This window comes from Aphelocoma coerulescens, chromosome 1 (assembly GCF_041296385.1).
Source record: "Aphelocoma coerulescens isolate FSJ_1873_10779 chromosome 1, UR_Acoe_1.0, whole genome shotgun sequence".
Lineage (NCBI taxonomy): Eukaryota > Metazoa > Chordata > Aves > Passeriformes > Corvidae > Aphelocoma > Aphelocoma coerulescens.
The window spans coordinates 105,943,839-105,960,973 of NC_091013.1; the positions used below are offsets into that span (position 1 = coordinate 105,943,839).

Genomic DNA, 17,135 nt, shown 5'->3' on the forward strand with positions numbered 1-17,135 from the left:
GGGGGGCCCCTGTGATGGGCCATGTCACCCCCTTCTGCTGCGGATAAGCTTCTGACCACAGGTTTTTCCAAGATACCCAAAGCCTTCTCCTCGCCCCACCCTTTGGTGTGAGGGTCTCTGCAAGCCTGGCAGCTGATAGCCCTGGGGCTGTGGTCTCCATCTTGGAGGTGTTAAGTTTGTGCTTTGTGAATGTCTCCATCCCTGAGTTGTTACTTTATCTTATCTTCATCATCGAGCAGTGTAAGAACTCACTCAGGGCCCCATTCAGGGTGCAGTAGTCTTTTTTTGCAGCTTTTGTAATACAGCTTTAAAAGTCCTTCAAGAAAATGTTTAAGTCATAAATTACAATATTTTAGTCTCTGACAATAGGTCCCTTGCAACTCAGGATATTTTATGAGTCATCAGAATTACCCCAGAGCTCCTGTGTTCATGGAGAATGGCATGGTTTGATACTACTTACAGAACTTCATGTCAAAACATGTCTGTGACTCACAGTAAAGAAATCCTATCTCTTTAAGGGATGTAGTAAAGGCATTACTTGCATTTGTGTTTTATAAGAAAATAAATCTCTTTTGTTAATGATATATAAAGTCACATATATCCGGGGGACAAAGAGGAGCAGCTTAAGCGAAGGAGTTGGAGCAGTAACTAGAGATACATCACTTTGTACGTAGCATGTTTACATATGTAGAAACAAGCCTTGGAAAGTCTGCATGCAGAGAGGAAACTTTACCATTGTTTCCCTGTTTAAATTAAGCTATCTTTTCAATTTACTATTTAATATACACAAATTACTCATCCAGTAGCTGGAAAGGGTGGGATGATGAAGAAGGTGATAATTTGTTGGTTTTTTCGCTGACTTCCAGTAGAGTTGGAAGTCTGGATTATCTAGAGCATATTTTCTTATTTCTTGAATATAGTTTCTGCTCAGTTCTTCATTGCATCTAGAGATAACAAAGATGTTGGGGGGGGGCAAAAATATTTCCAGTGTTTATAAAATAGTCCTTTTGCTCCTCTAAAATAGACACCAATTTGTACAACAACTAACTACTATAAAATTTTGGGTGCTGTGTAGAAGTGGAAAATTGCGTCACCTTAACACAAGAACTGAAGAAGAAAGTATGCTTGCACCTATTGTTAGCAAGCTCTAGCTTTTTATTATGTTGATGTTGTTTTAGGATATTAAAAAATGAAACATTACAATTTATAAAGTAGTCTTACTGTAAATTATTTATGATTCATAAATAAAAGCTTTCACATCTTTTCCAGTTGTTTCTATTAATAAAATACTGAATTGTTCAAGTTTCAGCTGTTTGTGTTAAATTACATACATTGAATAAGTTTTTTATCTTTCTGAACATTACAATAGAAATTATTATAAAGTATGGGGACATTTAAATTATGAGGATAAGAGGCTTATTCTCATCTTTTTGTTGTTAACTTTTGCTGGGGAGTACTGCTTGGTATTCAAGAAACTCAGGTTATATTAACTGACAATTTAAACTGACAACAACTAAAAATTACATGAATTAATGAAACCTAAAAATAAGTATTTTCTAACTATATGTTAAAGAAAGTTCTATCCATGTCAAATACAAATAGTTCTGATTTAAATAAGCAAACTCTTTTCAAGTGCAATTTCTTTTTAAGTTACTTTAGAAATAAATTCTCCCGAGAGTCAATCAATAGTAATTACTACATATGTTTTTATCCTGTCATAATATTCTGAAATGAAAACACATTTTACTGTCTAGCTTGATGAAGTTTTCTGATGTTTTTATTCTCTGATGAAGGGCTATGTTCTTACATTTTATTCACATTGATTATTATCTGCTAGTGAGAATCTTAATTTCAAATGAAACATCTTACTGAATAAACTACTAAGCAACCTAAGGAGACAGATACTACAATGTTGCTGACAGTAAAAGTTGTTAAAAAGATATGTTACCTTTTTTGCCAAAATCTAGTTTTGTTTTAAATGTTTTCAGCATTATTTTATATGCAGGCATACAAGGTATTTCTTAGAATCACAGTGTCATGGAATGATTTAGTTTGAAAAAGACCCTTAAGATCACCAAGTCCAACTGTAAACTAACACTGCCAAGTCCACCACGAAACCACGTTTCTAAGTGTCACATGTGTTTTAAATACATGGATGGTGACTCAACCATCTTAATCTAAAAATTTTGTTTATTTGAAATTAAAATTATCCATAATATAAAATTAGCTTCCGAGCTAAATACAACTCTTGGTATAGGGAGAAGCCATATTCTTCCAATAACAAAGGCCATTCAACATTTTCTATTATTTGACTCTGTCTTTCCGTTCTTGCATTTAGCCAAGTCATAATTTTTTAACTGCATTTTTCATGTCTTTAGTTTAATATTGCACTTGATGTTGGCTGCAGCTTGAATTTTTTTTAAAGATTAATTACAGAAGAAGGAAGAAAACATTAACTCTTTCCAGGAATCAGATTAGAGGGACATATGCTGATTTGTCTCTATTAATATTTTTCTACATTTCACTGAGAATTTTTAATGTATGCATTTTGAAGAAGGGACTTGTGATTTAATTGGAAAGTGGTCAGGTGCTTTTTACTAGCTTTGCTCTGCCAAATTTAGTCTTTTGGAGGGCAATAGTTTCAATGTCTGGACAGGGCATATGTTAGGAAATTAGTGGAAGTCAGGATGGATAGTGACACACTGAAAGAAGCAGAAGAACAATGAGAATTGGGACACGAAATATTAATTATACAAAAAGATCTTGTAGGAGTTGATCCTGGAAGGAATAACCAGAAGGAGGTGATAAGATGGAAAAAGAGTGAAAGAAGTTCAGCCTGAAGGGAGGTTCAGTTATTTCCAAAACACAAAAAATATCCTCCTACTCCCCCAAAAAACCCCAATAAACAAACAAAAAAACCCAAACAAACAAATAAAACCAAAACAAACCCAAAAGTCACCATACTAAAGCAACCAAATAAAAACTAAAAAATAACCCCCCAAAATGCCCAAACCAATTAAAACTCCACCAAAACAGAAATTAAGACCATAAATGCTATATGCCTGTGGCAAACACCTGCAGAACAGTCAAGATACATCTTATTTGGCAGAATTTGTCAGCTCAGAAACATGCCACCTACCATGAAACCATTAGGTCTTGTTGACAGGTGGTTTGCACCGTGTAGCTAATCCCTGACACTAGCTGTTATTTATTATGTTACTTCTTATTTCTTGTTACAGTCAAAAAATATTAAATCCTACCAAAGACTAATTGCAAGACTATCCATTTGAGATTTCATTAATGCATTTATCTAATTTCTGAGTTTGTCTTAGCACAGTAACTCCAAAATTATAGAATATCTCAAGTTGGAAGGGACCCATAAGGATCATTGATTCCAACTCCCTGCTCTCCACAGGACTGCCTAAAGCTTAATCATATGACTAAGGGCATTGTCCAGACACTCCTCGAACTCTGTCAGGCTTACTGCCATGTCCACTTCTACAGGGAGCCTGTTCCAGTGACCAATCACCCTCTGGGTGAATGACCTTTTCCTAAGGTCCAACCAGAACTTCCTCTGATGCAGTTTCATTCCATTTCCCCACATCCTGTTACTGGTCACTTCAGAAAGGAGATCAGCACCTCCCCAGCCACTGCTGCCCTGGAGGGAGTTTTAGACTGTGAAAAAGTCACCTCTCAGCCTTCTCTTCTGCTCAACAAGGCAAGAGATCTCAGCCTCTCCTCACTAGTCTTGTCCTCAAAAAAATCACTTTATCCAGTAAGAAGAGAGTATTGTCATGTCTAGCAATACAATGCAGGAAAATGTAGCATTTTATCTTTACATGGAATATTAGCCCAGCATTTACATTGCTAAAGTCAAGAGTAACTGTCAAAATCATGCTTGATTTGAACACATTGCCCTGAAGGAATAAATAAACTCTCATATGAGTATTTGGCACAACAGTACCTAAACGGTCCAACTAAATACTCAGAAAGTTTGGTTTTGCTCATGCCTAGTTTGCTATGGTAATTTGTAACTGTTGCTCACATTAAACATTTGAGAAACACTCTTCTGGACTGGAGTAGTTAGACATAAACATGATTTCATGTGCCCTCAGATTAAATATTTTTTTAAGTCTTCTTTCCTCAAACTCAACCTAAGAACAGACCCACTGGTTCTAGATGAGACTTCATCTAGCCCAGTGTCCTGCTTCCAGCTGTGGTCATCAGCACTCACTTAGAAAAGCATGAAAACAAACGAAGTATCTGCATCTACAGTTTCTCCTACAATACATTTTAGCATGTTCCCCAAGACTGATGTCAGGTATTCTGTGGAAAAAAAATAAACAGTATTTGTTTAAAAACACCTATTGTCTTTTTTCATGGTCTTTTTTTCTTCTATTAGAAGAAGGAGTGAACAGTGGACTACTTTACTGCTTCCTGATTTTGTAGAAATTGATCATTTCCATCTAAATGTTTCTTTCCAACCTTAGAATCTTTGGATATTCATATTTTTGTCATGTGAAAACCAATTGAAAATTCAGTTTTTCTCTGAACATTTTGCAGCTCTCAAACAACAATTTTGAAATGAATTGCTGTACTTTGTAGTGTTATATTATATGTTATTTTATATATTCGCCTTCAAACATCACCTCTGAAGAAAATTCCAAAGTGTTGACTGAATCTGAAAGCCTTGTGAGCAGACAAAAGAGCTCTCTGTTTACAAGAATGTGCCTTTATGAACACAAGGATCAATGTGCCATGTTCAAAGCTAAGCAGTTCAGGTCAATACTCAGGGAGTATCAAAGCATTTGATTGCTAACATTGATGGAAGTGGCACAGAGATCAGAGACTGAGAGATACGCACACAAGAGTAGGGTTCCAGTAAATCTAACTGGAAATTCCTTGTTTATTTTATAGGATTCAAATTTTGGACTGGATATATCGAAATAAAGAGCAATACCCGTTTTTGCACTTAGCTTCAAATCATATAGACCATATGAAAAAAGGCTGCAATTTAATCTCTAAACAAGTCAAAGGAAGAAAATGGCAACCTTTTAAACCTAATTGTTAAAACAGTAATAGTATTTTTTCCTCTGTTTTAGTAATTTAGTTTAATGTCTTTCATTATTCTATTTCCAGATTAAATCATAGTTATCCGTAAAAAGAATGGAACACATTGATTCAAAACATTTTTTCTTATTTTCCTCTGGCATTCAGAATATAGAAGAACTTTTAATATTAAAAATTTATTTCCTCTTTACACCAAACGTCACTTTGGATAATCTTATTTTACTGTCTTACCAGACTTTTGCTTTTTCCTTTTGTCCACTTTGATTTCCTGAAATCCTCTTCATAGCTTAGAAAAATAAAAGGCATATGTGAGCCTAAAATTCAAGTTATGACACTTTTTGGTTGTTCTGACACTAAAGTTATCTTTTATGATTGTCTTTCCAAGATATACAGATGCATGTGTTTATCTACCAGCACAATATTTCAGTTTCAGGGATGACTTAATCATACCAAAGCATGTTCTTTGTGTACTTTTATCTGTGAAAAGTATGAATTAATGAATAGATATTTGTTTTGCATCAAGTTGACCTTATAGTGAATATTTTAACTTTCAGAAAGCTTTCTCTACACAAATGACAGGCTTAAAAATTATTATCTGTTTAGCATAATCAGTGTTAAAACTCAACTTTTGTTGTATTCAGTTCAAAGATTTTCCTCTCCTTTTTCCTCATTTTTGGGAGTAAGAAGGAAGGAGTTTTTCAAATAACACCCAATTTTTCCTTGGGAGCTTAGAACTGTCCTCAAATTGAAGACCGAGTCTGTTAACTTCCAAGCAAAATGGTCTTACTGGAGCTGTGGTTCACTTTACTTTGCTTTCTTGAATGAATAAAAGTAATATTCCTTTTATCTGTCTTTTAATGGAACTATCTTTGGAGTACTCTGTTCCATTTCCAAAGAAGAGATATTGGTTGGCCACTCTGACACACAATTAAAAAAAACCACTTCTGTGTCTATTGTTCTCTCTCACTTAGGACATTATATTTATAATGAAAATCACTTGCAGTAATCCAATACAAGGAAAAGGTCACATTTCTTCAATGTGAATGTCAGATAAAATCCCTGTAAATGAGAACATTGGGACAATGTCTCATTAGAAATAATACATTTTGAACTTTAGGTACATTCTTAGTGGATTTGCTGATTTTGGGCTTTAATGGAGATAGTGAATTGGATTAATGAAATATACAGTAGTTAATGTAATGTCAGGAGTAAAATCAATGTTAGTGGAAAATATACAAGTGTTTAGTATTTGCTGAAAAGATACCCTGACTTAGGAGAGTTTAAGCAGCTGTTCTGGATTGTCAGAATGTTTATTAATTTGCATTTTGTTTGGAACTCTAACATATAACGCTTATATTTTTTATCATAATCACTTTAAAATTATTCCTGCAATTCATTATCTAATAATTAGCGATGAATTGACCACTTCTTCTATACTGACAGTGGTAACTTTTGTGTTCCACTGGAAACACTGAACCAATTACATGAGAAGAAAACAGTATACTAGTTGTAATTAAAGGTCTTCAATCCTCATGTACAGAAATATTTATTTCTGAAAGTAGGAAAAATATAAATCAATCACACAGAATGCTACTTTAGGGTTTTCTTAAAGTGTAATCCCAATGCTGAAAACATTCCTAGGTTTCTTTGCCTACCTGCCACCTAAACAGTAGGTTCATCTCTAGAATTAGTCAATTGATAGAAATAATTTAAAATCCTATATAAAAATCAAGATTATGCCACAACACCTCTCATACATCTGAAATATAGGTGTACAGAATGTCAAAGTGCAATTCTAATCTAAACACATTCTATTCCATTTGAATATTCTGCTCACTGGGTGTTTCATTGTGTATGATAAATTAGACATATTTTCATAGAACTACAAAAATTAATTGCTTGTTCCTGCACTTGCTGTTGAATTAAATGGAGAAAATCAGACTAAGTGTAAATATGCCTTGTCTAAACTTGGTAAAGTAGTAGTGACAGTGCTATTTTTGACTATGGTGACTTTTTACAGAGGCAATTTGATATTGAACAAACAGTTACTACTGGTACCCTGATGGATGACCTAAAGAAAGCGAAGAATGCATTATTTTTCATGAAGAAGCAGATGGATCAGGAAACAAGGTGTTTCTAGCACATGTCTAAAAAGCTATAGAGTGTTTTATCTGAGAAATGTTTCATATTATTACATGACTTGCAAATAAAGAAGCAGGAACTGAACCTTTTTTAAGCTAAAGTTTTAAAAATGGTCTGCTCTTTTTTTTTAAGAATTCGAGATAAAGAACATACATGATACTTTAAAGACAGATAGAAGGGATATTTTATAAACTTTTATGTAATACTTACAGTATGGCTTATAAAACATTTAGTAGCTGTGAAAAAGAAAGTACCATTCTGCTTGCTGTGTAGAACTAGAAAACTTTACCAGAGTAAAGTACCCCGAGGATAGTGGGAAGAGACTTCTGTAAATAAACTGAGAAGCTGGAAATGTCAAATAGAGAAAATAAGTTTATGTGGAATAACTTCCTTTAAGCATATATAGTATATGGCTGACTGACCGAATTTTTTGTAAAGATCTCTTTCTTTGTGAAAATCCAAAATGGAAGAAATTTTAAGAAATATGACTTTTCTGGAAACTTGGGTTGGAGGCTTTCACAGGTTGCTTAGGTAAGTAAAAGATCTCCTAGGACTGAATAGATGGTGGATATCCAAAGAATCAGTCTGATATTGATAGTACTGATAATACTGATACTATGGGAAAATATTGAGTGGCATTTCAGATTTCCAATATAAGAACAGTTGCCATCTGTCCTGAGTCAGTAGGTGTCATTCTACACAGCAACAGCCAAAGACATCACATATAACATTTGTAAAACCAAGAAACATGCAGATTCTTATTGCATATAATCTGAAAAAGAAGCAATGCTAGGTTTCAAGACAAAAGCTGTTGTCTTGTTTTTTTTTACCACGGAACAGTAAGATAAATTATTCTTTCTGTGACATTTTCAAAATAAACTTTTTTGACATGTCACACTCACTGTTTTTGCCATGAACAATGTGCATATCAATACACAAGGAGTTTTATAGATGCACAAAATGTAGCTGCATTCTTCACAGGAGGGATAATTGTAGAGTCATGGAATCCTGGAATGGTTTGGAAGGGACATTAAAGCTCATCCAGTTCCGCTTCATGCCATGGACGGGGGCATTTCCACTACCCCAGGCTGCTCCAAGCCCCTCCAGCCTTTCCTGGGACACTTTCAGCCTCTTTCCCTGTCCAGATCAGCACAGGGCTCACCTGAAGGTTGACATTGCATCCTACATAGAGCTGAGCATCATGGAATGGAGGTTTTGATCCTTACAAAACTCACCTGCTGGAGCCAAGGTCCTGTGATCGTTAACAGGCTTCAGCACAAACTGGGAGCTTAGAGCAAACAGGTGCAATAAAGTTTGCCAGGGTTTAAAACTTCAATTCTGTACAAGGGCTCATATCTTAAAAAAGGAAATCCAGTAAAATTGTAGTGCATCTGTTAGTGCTAAACACACTCAGAGAACCAGCTCTGCCTCCAGCACCCATTTCAGTGCTTAATACCCACATTTTCCTGGCACAAGGGTGTGATACCAGAGAGGTAAGACCCAACCCCCTCACACACGCACAGTTATCAGCTGGGCTGAGAGCAATCACCAGGACCGGTGCTCACCTGGCTTACACAAACCCAGCTCCCTCAATAATGGGCAGGGTCAAACTCAGAGCACACCTATGCTGAGGCTGACCTGGGCCCTGAGAGCAGCATAGCCACGAGACACAGCTCAGGCCAGAGCAGCAGCACAAACTGTATTAAAAAAATATATTAAAGAAATGTTATTAAATAAATGTTATTAATCAGATTTTATTAAATAAATTTTATTTAAAAGAATTCTTTCTATACCTGCTTACAGTCTCCAAAACATACTAACGTATGTGTAAATGAAGACCATAAATTCCATGTCTTTCCCCAAAAATACAGGGGAATAGGAAAAATTAAGAAAAGGAGGTCATACTGCTTTTGGGCTGACAATATAAAAATAGACAAGGCTTAGAAATGATCAGTTTTTTCTCCTCAGATGCCTGTGTCTAGGAAACTAGAACTGCTACAAAAATTGTTGAACTCAAAGAATGAAAGAAGCAATGTTTGTAGTATCAAAGAAGCAATGTTTGTAGTATCAAAACACAAAGTAGTAGTGCTAGAAATGAAAGTACTAGCAGGATGTCATTTGTCCAGAAGGAATGAAGTACAGTGTTCACATACAGTGATTCCTCAAAATGTAGAGCAAGGTGTTATACGGGTGTCTTAGGTTACAATGTAAGATGTAACCAAAAGTATGTATTCTATCACCACCTGTTAAAACCAGGTGGGGCAGTGTTCTTTATCTCTTCCATGACACATCTCTGATAACTCCCTCTGGGAGATATCTTCTGTTAATGGGCTATCTAGCCTCACTGCATGACTCATAAAATTATCACCATCCCATTGTGAGATGCTCCGCCCAGGGGGCAGAGCCAAGCATTCCCACCTGGATATAATCTGAAGTTTGGAGCACCACAGGGTAGCCCTTACCTGCTGGATTCCCAGAGGACAAGAGGTACCCCTGGACCTTCAGGTAAAGACCAGACCTTTCTACAGGATCACTGCTTTAACAGAACCACTTCATCTGGACTGCTACCACCACTCTGACCAACAGGGTGTCAGGTTGTATCCTGACTCTGTCAGTGTTCTTGTACTATTGCATTTATTTTAATTTTCCTATTAAATGGTAATTCTGACTTGTGATCTCCTACTGGTTTGTTTTCAAACTAGTACTATGGGCAAGTCTCTTTATGTAAGAAACCAAATATTTTCAGCTGGAATAAAAACATGCCAAGCAAAGGGTTTTTCCATACGTACTTAGTTTCCTTACTAGGAGAACAGTAGGAAATCCTCTTCTGCAAGGAAGTTAAAACCAAGACACTAGGTTGCTGTTCCATTTTTTGCATGTGAAAACAGTCTAATCAATTCCTAGTCAATCACAGAGGTACTTTTTATAAGTGCCTGTTCTGGCCCCTGCAGCACAGGGAGAAAAACTATAGACTATGCTGTCTTTGCCATGTGTATCAGTGTGAGCCTGAAACATTTATATATTCAAATGAGGTACCTGCCTTACTTAGCCCACGTATTTGCATTAATTGTCTCCACACTTCCCTTGAGCAGCACATCCTGCTGTCACCCTGCCCCCCCCCCCCCCCCATTACACACAGCTTTATTCCTGACCCATGAGATCAGGCTTCACCCTGCACTGCTGACCTCACCCAGAGTCTGCTTTTGAGCTGAAAGCAAGATCAGCACCCTAAATTTTGAGCAGGAAGCAATCTATCCCTTTTATCATGTGCTTGCAGAAATCATATGCTCAAGCAGGTCACTCTCCCCTTTCTGTCACACCTGCACTATGGTTTCTCCTTGGGTTTGCCCTTTTCTGAACATGAACATAATTCAGGTTTAAACCAGAGCCTGTACCATGACATGGGACGTCATTTGTACAATCCTTTGCTCTAGAGTGAGCTTTCACTTCAAGCAGTTTGCTCTATTTAAGGTATAGGTTGAACAGCACTATAAGCAGAACAAGTTGACTTGCCTTAGGGAAATATTTAAGAAATATCATGAGACAAATATGAAGTGCTGAACTTTATTATATTATTTTATTGCTTTCTCTGGTTGTTCAGGAGAGAGAGTTGGTAATTTTTGTGATACAAATATAAAATGGAAAATTTTTACTTCTTTTCTGATTTTGCTTTTTTTTGCCATAAAAGGCAATACTGTCTGTTGAAGGCTGGTTGTCTTGCTATCTATCAGACACCACAGTCCTCTGAATGTCTGCAATGGGGTATGGTTACTAGCCACAACTGCTACTGAAACCAGCTCACCCTATTTCAGAGAAGGTCCTTTTCCTTCTTCAGCAAGACTGAATCAATATAGTAGTTATGGACTAGGTGTGTTTTCTTTTGGAGGTGTGGAAGTGCAAGTACAAGCGGCTGCTTTTTAAAAATTTACTGTATATGCAGCAAACCTTACGCCTAAATAGGCACTAAACTTACAGACATAACTAATTTAAAATTTGTTCTATGACTGTAGTTTTATAATCACCTTTAGTCTAATCTAAATCAAACAGGTGAAAAAATATTATAAAACTTAAAATATTTTTGATAACTGTGGGTACACCTCATGTATTTATCACCCGGGTTTAAAGGATATATTTTTCAGAAGATGTATAAAAAAATGTTCCTTGTGCTTATGATTTTCTTTCTTCACTTCTTAAACAGTTAGAAAAGGGGAGACAGGGAATAAAAGAGACATACAGCAGTCTTATAAGTGCTTATAAGGTGCTCTCTGCTTTTTTCTTGGCCCCAGTGCTGGAACACAGAAGGTGCAGTACCTCAGATCTATTTTTAAGAACAGAGAGAACTTAGACAAAGCCTCCTGTACTCATGGTTGCTTTGAATCTCTTTTGAAAGTTTGGTTCAGCTGTGAGGTTAATTCTATGGCAGGAGACTTTCTGATGCAATCATTGAGTTCTTAATTGCCTTAAAACTGCAAAGAAAATGTGATGTTTTCTGTGCATCCCTTACCAGAACTGGAAAAGACATACATGAGTTCTTTGACAGAAAAACCAGACTGACACTTTTTCCTTTTTGTTATTTATTCAGTCACAGGGGACTTTGGCTTGAAAAGATGGTGTCTAATCTCCTCATTCCATACTCAGACACTCCTGGACTGGAACTTAAAAATTACTTGCTGCCTAGTTATGGTACTATTTATTTATTAATGGGCCTTATATATTCTCCATGGGGCAGTCTTGAAAGCCATTTCTCACTTACAGGCAATGACCCTCTTCTTCAACAGGTGTGATAAATTCAAATACTTTGAATGCAAGACATTCAGAGCTCATTAGAATAAGTGTCATGCAAGTATTTTAGGTTAGAAACTACTGCTGTTAGAGTTAGTAGATACTGATTGAAAAAATTCATTAAAATCTGCGTAATTCTTTTTCAGCCACATGCTGTTCTTGAGTGTTTGCAATATGTGATATTTCAATGTAGGGGTTCAAAACAACTTTCAAAGCTAATATAAAGGGATTGACTTGCTGTCACACATTTCTTCTTTAATCTAAACCTTCAGCTTTCAGTGAGAAAATATCAGCTGCAGCTTCAACATCATTATTATTTATATTTTGTCATATTTTGCTCTATATTTTAATTTCCAACTGGAACAAAATAAAAAATAGCAAAAATGCCCCAAAAACATGCAACAGGTATTTCCACTTTAGTGTATCTTAATCTGAGGTTCAAGATGGGATTGCCTTTTAGTGTATTTGAATCCATGAGGGTTTTGGGGTTTTTCATTCTGTTTTATGTAGACAGTATGGGAAGAATACATCTGAAAAAGATGATATAGCTCTAAAATAACTCTTATTTGGATTGCTGTGCTGTTTCTGAAACCTTGCTGATGGCACCAAATGGAACATGAACCTCACTTCTTTTCATACAATAAAGCATATTGCTTCGAATTTTTTTTAAGGGGAGGGGAGAGGGAGGTAATAATGCATATGAGGTCAGTAATATGAAGTATATAATTTATATGGGAAAAAAAACCCCAAAACTGGTTGCTTCCAATCTGTAGTTATGCAAAAGTATTTGAGAATGCTATGTCTTCAAACCACTTAAGGAATCACTATGTATATAAAATAGATTTTATATGAGTCCTTTTGGAACATCTTTAGGAAGAGTTTTAGTCATTCAGAACATTATTTTTGCATGTGTTTTCACCCAAATCTTCTCAAATTCATTGTGTTTATTTCGCTCTTACAAGCTATGCACCAGCTAATTTCTACATGGTTTAGACAGGAAAGAGTGTGACAGTCTTGGTACTTCTCTAGTCCTTTTCCTTAGATAATTTTAAATTCTAAACATTTTCATGGACCGGTAGCTGGATAATGGATCCATCTTATAACTGGAAATAAAGTATGCCATGCTCTTCAAATAGTTTATACCAAACTATTCAATATTTTTAGTTACATTAATTTAATAGATAATCCTAATATTTAACTGCTTGCAAATCCATCCATAGATTTAAAAGAGCTAACAAGAAACATGTAATTCATGTAATTAGTAAAGAACTTTAATGAAAGACACACCTTTTCTGAGGCATTTTCTGAGTAGAAAAACAAACCAGATGAATTCAATGAAGTAGTTCTTGATTCACTGAATTTCCTTGGAAGGCCAGAGTTTCTAAGAATTATTTGATTTTAGGTGATTCCATCTGAAAAACTTTTATCCCCTGAAAGTCAGGCTCATTTTCATTTAATATAATATATTCAGAAATGTAGGTAATGAAATATTAGTTGTATTTGCAAGTCTTATCTGTCTTTCTAGGTTATCAACCTGTCTTTCATTCTTTACACTAATGAGAAAGGAAAGGGCAGGTAATTAATATATTTTGGACATTATCCAAGAAAAAATTAAATACTTCCAAGCCAATACAATTGTTTTAACATTGGATCATATGTTTCTTCTGCAAAACAAAATGCAAGGAACAAACACACACCCTCAGCTAGAGGGTGTCAAGTAAAGCTCCTTGACATCCTAGAAGAAAGGAAAACTTTCTCTTTTGTAACATGCATTGAGAGATGTAGTATATATGCAAATTTTGTTATGATTCACAGATTTTACTCCTTTGAGTGGATCACAACCAGCAGGACAAGTTCTTTCAGCCACTACATTTTCTGAGCTTGGAGTTCTAACACAGGACAGGACAGTTGCTGCACCTTAGCAGCTACAGCACAGTTCAAGGGTTTGTTTATTTAGTGAGAATCTCAGCTACAGCATTTATTGCCAGGTTTGTGATTTTGACAAAACTGAACAAGAAGATAACATTTGTTGGAGCTGTGGGTGCCAGAGGGAAATCAAATAAAGTTAATAAGTGATGCACACCGCTGAAAAATATGATTACAGTCTCAAGATCTGCTGTTGTTCCTGCTGCTGCAATCAAATCTCAACCTAAAGGCAGAAAAAGCCGCAAAGGGCAACACTTTGGGAATACAACTTCGATGTTTGGTGGATGGATACATGTAAGTCAATTAGTGCCATCTATTTGCAAGACAGCACCAAAACATTTCTGAACATAAAAATTGTATTGCACTTGAAGTGTGTCCATAAGAATGATTATGTTTCCCAGGCAAGAATAAACCAACTAAGTGTTGCAGGGTATGGTATAAAATGCATGTACTGGGCATGTGGGCACTCACAGAGGAAAAAGTCTCACACACTGTGTATGTAAGTGAGGGGTTTCTTTATCAGGGGATTTTTTGTTTGCTTTTCTGCAAATATTTCCTCTTCATGTAATTAAACATATATGCAAGTGTTTAAACAGGTGACATAAACTGAGAGTTTGGTGAATGCTCATTTACACCCTTTCTTTCTGATACATGGCTTGTAAATAGATTCTAGTTTGTCTTTGGAGATTATGAGAGATTAAGTCTCCCTTGTTGCTTTAGTAATTCCCTACATGTGTCATTCTTGCCTACAAGGTACCCATTTTGTTCCCTGTTTTTCAAAAGCCCATTGGTAACAAACTCAGGGTATGCTGAGAACTAGTGACAACAGTAGCATTGATGGAAAACAAGTACTTCTAAGTAGAAGATGGTATTTTTTTGGGAATATCTGGTAATAATGTTTTGTCAATTAAATAAAATGTTTAATCTATCATGCTATTCTAGTAAGTCATGAATTTGCATAGCAACTCTTCAAATGTACTGACATATTTTGCACTGAAAATATATTATTGATAAGATTCATGATAAGGAGAAGTGGCTTCTACTTTTTAAAAATTTTTTTCATCATTAGTTTGTTATGAGATATGTCTAGAATAGAGTTATCTTCATAATTTCAACTAGTAAATGGTCACTTTAGAAATAAACTTTGCCTACAGTAATGGAAATATTATAAGGAGAAAGCACTGTCTTTATTAATGTATCATGAAGCATTTTTACTTGTAATTGACAAAAAATCAATATCATGCTGTTATTGCCACACTTACATGTATTGTAGGATCATTTGCAGATCATAATGGAAATATAAGTGACAGCTTTATGAAGGACACCTTACAGTACTTATCTTCACAGAGGAATTTAATAATGATATTTTTGCTTTTTAAGATTACCAAGAAGGATTTTGAAAGTGCCTTTCACCATCCTTACCGTGAAACCAATTCACAGGAAGGAGCAACATTGAACAAACATGATCATCTCATATGGTTCTGAAAAAAAATGTCATGTTTGGCCTTCTCAGTAATAAGATTTTGAGTCTCAATATGAAGTCTTAGCTTAGTTTTCTAGACAATTTTAAAGTATTAGAACACTTTTTTCTTTTCAATAGAATCTTGTACCTCATAAATTTTATGAACTTTTTCTGTTTATCCACGTTTTCTCAGTGCATTCAGCTTTGGAGGAGATTAGGAATACAGTTTTCCCTTAGAGCAAGGCCAGGGTCAACACCAGACAGTGTAGGATAGTGTGGTAAACTACTTGGGCCCTGTGGTTAAACTTTGTCTTAAAAGATGGTTTTGGACCAAATAAGGAGAAGCAGCCAGTAAGCAGCAGATTCTGCAGAGGAAGGGTAGTGTTTTTCACTGTGCCACTCCTTCCTATGCAGCAAGGCACCACTGCCCCCCTGCAAACTTACACCCTGTACACAGAGCCCCTCTCTAGATTTTTCCAAGGAAAGACCATGCTTGCCCCAGCAGAACTCATCCTGGCAGAGGTGCTGGGGTGTTCCTTGATAAACCCTCTTTTTTGCTGTGTATGCAGGTCCCCACCCCTGGCAGACCAGGACTGTGAATTATTAGCACAGTCACTGACCATGATCATCCACAGATCACTGGAGCTGTGGGTGCTGATCTCTATCTATCTCTATCTTTCTCTTACTATCTCTGCATTCTTAAAGTAATCACAAATCCCTCTACAGCGATACACCCGTTTTTCCCGTAACAATTCCAGAGTTGTTAAAATAAAAACTATTGCTGTTTTTATATTGGCTATTTAGTGTTTTGCTTTAATCCACTCCAAGGGATCCTTTAGTAAAGACCCTGCTGCCATGGCTCAGAGGCTGGTCAAAACTGATGGGCTGGTTCCAAAGTGTGGGGTTCCAAAGTGGGGTTATATGAGCTAGTACAAGGTTTTCTTTTTTAAGATACCTTTGAGGACTCCCCCTTAAGGAGATCAGTTTCTCTGGGCCTTTAGGGATATCTATAGCCAAAGATGCTAAATTTCTTGTTTGCTGCTTTGGAATTCTGCAATGCAGCACAAGTTTTATTTGCTGCCTTGTATCCCAGGCTGCCAAAACACTTTCTTTTCAGTGGGTTTGTTCAGCTAGCAGGACATCACAGGTGTCACTGCTAGGCATAGGTGATTATCAGCTGACCTTGAGTGAACTCATTTGTATCTCAGACACCCGAAATGTCTGAGAAAGAAGGAAGGCTGTCTTCTATTCCAGACGATTCACTGAGAAATTGTAGACAAACTATTGTGAGATTATTAATTTCTGCTGTACTGTTCTGAACCTGCACTGATGAATTCTGCAGCACCCTTGCCACTCCTTTAGCAGGAATCTCCATCTACTCTCAGTCTGCACACAGAGAACACACATGGGCCCCCAGCATGTGATGTGGCCTTGCCCATGTCACTGCACTCTTCCTTTACAATGAGCAGTGAAACTGTGGTGTATGAGAGAAGTTACATCATTGCTTTGCAGAGATCTAAGTGTTACCTGTAGAGAAAACTTATTTTTCTACTGTAAAATGGGTCACAGTGGTCTACAGCTTTGTTGCTGTGAGACACCTTGTACAAGGTTATTTTTTAATCCCAAATCTTATTCAGGTCAATGGGAATCTTTCTGTTTTGGGATCTTAGTTGTGCTCAGCTGGATTTTTAAATTCCTCCTGCAATCCCAGAGAAACATTTTACAGTTTCTCTGTACCTAAAAACGCTTTTAT

The 17,135-nt window shown here is 36.2% G+C and overlaps 1 long non-coding RNA gene across 2 annotated transcripts; it reads right to left on the minus strand.

Annotated features, from left to right (window-relative positions):
* Nucleotides 1-91: 91 nt before the first annotated feature.
* On the minus strand, nt 92-8,693 carry LOC138119719 (uncharacterized). Of its 2 annotated transcripts, none has more exons than XR_011155590.1 (3): nt 8,448-8,693; nt 5,302-5,356; nt 92-944 (listed from the first exon to the last, which is right to left on the minus strand). It is a non-coding gene; the product is annotated as an uncharacterized lncRNA (long non-coding RNA). The 2 variants fall into 2 exon arrangements; XR_011155591.1 differs by lacking the exon at nt 92-944 and adding an exon at nt 3,859-4,326.
* Between the last annotated feature and the right edge of the window lie 8,442 nt (nt 8,694-17,135).